We start from the raw sequence: 4,578 nt of genomic DNA, 5'->3' as shown, positions 1-4,578 counted from the left end.
TTTGGTATGATATGTTTTCACTTTAGTTAAATTCTATAACTTCTTGGAAGTCTTTCTTATTTCTACCCTGAACAAGTATCATTCAGCAGAAAGTTTTTCAGTTTTCATGATTATGTGGACTTTCTGTTGTTTTGGTTGTTATTGACATCTAGCCTTAGTCTGATGTTATCTGATAGAATGCATGTGAGTATTCCCATTTTCTTGTATCTGTTGAAGCTTGTTTTATGAATAATTATATTATCAGTTTTGCAGAATGTTCCATGAGGAGCTGAGAAGAATGAATATTCTCTTGTTTGGGGTGAAATGTTCCATAGATATCTTTTAAATCCATTTGGTTCATAACTTCTGTTTGTTTCACTGTGTCTCTGTTATTTTCTGTTTCAATGACCTGTCCATTGGTGAGAGTGGAGTGTTGAAGTCTCCCACTATAATTTTGAGACGATCAATGTGTGTTTTGAGCTTTAGTAAAATATCTTTTATGGATGTGTGTCTTAGTCGGGGTTTCTATTCCTGCACAAACATCATGACCAAGAAGCAAGTTGGGGAGGAAAAGTTTTATTCAACTTACACTTCCATACTGCTGTTCATCATCAAGGAAATCAGGACTGGAACTCAAGCATGTCAGAAAGCAGCAGCTGATGCAGAGGCCCTGGAGGGATGTTCCTTACTGGCTTGTTTCCCCTGGCTTTCTCAGCCTGCCCTCTTATAGAAGGAAGACTAGCAGCCCAGAGATGGCACCACCCACAATGGGACCTCCTCCCTTGATCACTGATTGAGAAAACAGCTAGATCTCCAGGAGGCATTTCCCCAAATGAAACTTCTTTCTCTCTGATAACTCCAGCCTGTGTCAAGTTGACACAAAACTAGCCAGTACAACGAGGGTCCCCTGCATTTGGGGCATTCATGTTGAGAATTGAGACTTTGCTTTGGTGGATTTTTCCTCTGATGAGTGTAAATTCTTCCTCATCTTTTTTTTTAACTATTTGTGGTTGAAATATTATTTTATTGGATATTAGGATGGCTATGATGTGGGCCTGTGTACTTTAAGCTTTCCATGGAGATCTTTGGCCTAAACAGGTCTGAGGGTTCAGGAGAAGGGGAAAGAATGCTACCAAGAAGGAGGAATTGTCTTTGCTGTCTCCACTACTGCAGCTGCATTCACCACTGCTGTAGCTTCTGTTGCTCCAAGATGCTCTAGGCTGAGTCATACCTGGCTGAGCTGGTGAGAGGCTGACTAGCCATAGAGAGGTGGTGGGAGCTTCTTGTGGTGTTTTGGGAAAGCATGTCCTTTCCCTGGTGGTGGTGTTACAACTCTTATGACAGAGTCTCTCAGATAATGACAGAGTAATTCTCATACACCTTTTTTTTTCTTCTCAATAGGATTCTTATATAAAGTATTGGGGTGGGACAGAGTATGAGAGTAAGTGTTTACTATTGGCTTGGTCTAAGAGGTCAGGGATACCTCATCTACATGTGGGAGGGCTTGGGGTGCTGTCTTTATATGACTGAAAGCCACAAACCTCTCTAAAGTGGGTAAGTGGCTACATGGCAGGGGCCTGGTTCCAGAAGCAGGCAAAGCTTCTACTGTCCCTTCAGGGTCCCCAGGGCTTTAAACCTTAGGTCAACCTTACCAGGCTTCCTCTCACAGCCCATAGCCGCATACTATTCCAGCTTGTTTCTTGTGACTGTTTGCTTGCAAAACGTTTTTCCAACCTTTTATTCTGAGGTAGTGTCTGTTTTTGTCACTGAGGTGTATTACTTGTATGAAGCAAAGGGCTGGATCCTGCTTATATACCCAGTCTTTAGCCAGTATCTTTTTATTAGGCAATTGAGTTCATTGATGATAAGAGATATTAAAGACAGATGATAATTAGTTCCTGATATTTTTGTTGTTGGAGATGGCATTCCATGCTTATGATTCTCTTCTATTGGGTTTGTTGTGAAATGTTCAGTTTCTTATGTTTTCTTGGGTGTAGTTACCCTCCTTGTATAGAAAACTTTGTTCCAGTATCCTCTGTAGGGCTAGATTAGTAAAAAGATGGTATTGTTTAAATTTGGTATGGTTTTGGAATATTTTGTTGAGTATAGTAACCTGTGATGGCATATATGGTCTCTTAGGGACTGGATGATATCTGTCTAGGATCTTTTAGCTTTTAGAGTCTCTGTTGCAAAGTATGGTGCAATTCTCACAGGTCTTCCTTTATATGCTACTTTGCCTTCCCTCTTTACAGCATTTAATAGTTTCTTTTTTCTGTGCATTTAGTGTTTTGATTATTTTGTGATGAAAGGATTTTCTTTTCTGGTCCAGTCAATTTGGTGTTCTGTCGGCTTCTTATACATTTATGACCATCTCTTTCATTAGGTTAGGGAAGTTTTCTTCTATGATTTTGTTGAAGATGTTTTCTGGCCCTTTGAGCTGGGATTCTTCACCCTCTTCTATTCCTATTATTTTTAGGTTTGGTCTTTTCATTGTGTCCTGTATTTCCTGGACATTATGGGTTTGGAGCTTTATTTTTTTTCAATTTTTTATTAGATATTTACTTCACTTACATTACAAATGTCATCCCAAAAGTCCCCTAAACAATTCTCCCACCCTGCTCCCCTATCGTCCTACTCCAAATTCTCAGCCCTGGTGTTCCCCTGTACTGGGGTATATAAAGATTGCAAGACCAAGGGGACTCTCTTCCCATTGATACTTGACTAGGTCATCTTCTGCTACATATGCAGCTAGAGATACAATCAATGGGGGATACTGGTTAGTTCATATTGTTCTTCCACCTATAAGTTTGCAGACCATTTCAACTCCTTAGGTACATTCTGTAAGTTGTCCATCTCCCGTGTTTCCCCATTTTGTGTTTTCTCTATTGTTTCTATTTCAATTTTTAGTTCTAGTACTGTTTTATTCAACGCCTTTACCTGCTTGCTCATATTTTCCTGTATTTCTTTAAGGGATTTGTTTGTTTCTACATGTTTGCCTTTGTTTTCCTGTTTCTTTACATAGTGTTTGTTATATCTTCCTTAAAGGCATCTGTCATCTTTGAAAGATGGGATGTTAGGCCACTATCTTGCTTTTCAGTCATGTTAGAGTATCCAGGGCTTGCTGTGGTGGAAGAACTGGCTTCTGATTGTGCCAAATTGCATTGGGTTCTGTCACATATGATATTCTGCTTGCCTCTGGCCTTTTGGTTCACTCTGGTGTTAAATGGCCCTGGTGTCTCCGGTTGTAACTGGTCTCCTTGGAGGCACAGAGCTCTGTAATCTGAGTTAGGGCTGATCTCCTTGGAGACAGGCAGTGTTGTCTCTGATTAGAGTGTGGCTCCAATGTCTCTGGTTAGGGTAGACATTCTGTGTCTCTGGTTACTTCAGAAATCCTGTGCCTCTTTTACTGAAGATGTCCTGTGCCCTTGGTTACTATGGAGCTCCTGGAAGACAAGCAGGCTGTAGCATTTGTGCAGGTGTTGGGCCACTGATCTGGCCCTGGTGAGGAAAAGGTGCCCAAGGAAAGTGGAGCTTGGGGGTTGAGGTGGAAGTGGGAGTGAGTCCCTTGTCAGCTTGGCTGGGTGCATGTTCCAGCCTTTGTGGAAATTTGGGAGAGAGAGTCCCCTGTGTCTTTGATTACTGTGGACATTGTGGGAGGTAACTATGCTCTTACATTTGGACAGGTATTGGGCCACTGATCTAGCTTACTTCTTGATGGATCATGTTTTTGACCTGTTTCTGGATTTAGTTTGTGAGTATTTTATTGAGTATTTTTGCATCAATGTTCATAAAAGAAATTGTCCTTCTTTTTCCTTTTAATCTTTGTGTGGTTTAAAAATAAGGGAGGTATGGTTTATAGTATGAGTTCGGCAGTGTACCCTCGGTTTCTATTTTGTGGAATAGTTTGAGGAGTATTGGAATTAGCTCTTATTTGATTGAACTGTGCACTAAAACCATATGGCCCTGGGCTTTTCTGGTTGAGAGATTTTGATGACTGCTTCTAATTCTTTAGGGGTTAAAGGGCTGTTTAAATAGTTTACATGATCTTGATTTAATTTTGGTATGAGATATCTTTCTAGACAACCATCCGTTTCATTAAGGTTTTCCCTTTTGGTGGAGTACAGGTTTTTGAAACAAGACCTAATGATTCTTTGAATTTGTTCAGTGTCTCTTGTTAGGTCTCCACTTGCATTTCTGAGTTTGTTTATTCAGGAAATGTCTCTCTGTCTTTTGGTTAGTTTGGCTAAAGTTTTGTCTAACTTGTTAATTTTCTCAAAGATCCCGCTCTTGGTTTTGTTGATTCTTTGTATTGTTTTCTTTGTTTTGAAAGATCCTGACAGAATGTAAAAGGTCACAGAAGCTCTGAAATTGGCAAAATAGATTTCATTGTTAGTAGAACTAGCTTCACTGATTTAGAATAATAGAGGTGAAGAATGCTCTGGCCACTCCTTGAACCTGTGTGTGTCTGCCAATATTCTGACCAGGTGTGTGCCCATTGCTGCACCTCACTGCCAGGTGTTTGTGATATTGGTTGCTAGGAAAAGTCAGGAAATCTCCCCAGCAACCATAGTCAGGGCCAATCCGGAGTGCTGCACCTTC

The sequence above is a fragment of the Mus caroli genome, unplaced genomic scaffold, assembly GCF_978045245.1.
Source record: "Mus caroli unplaced genomic scaffold, Mus_caroli_1 scaffold_5, whole genome shotgun sequence".
In the NCBI taxonomy this organism is placed as follows: domain Eukaryota; kingdom Metazoa; phylum Chordata; class Mammalia; order Rodentia; family Muridae; genus Mus; species Mus caroli.
Note: the sequence above shows the minus strand (reverse complement) of the source record.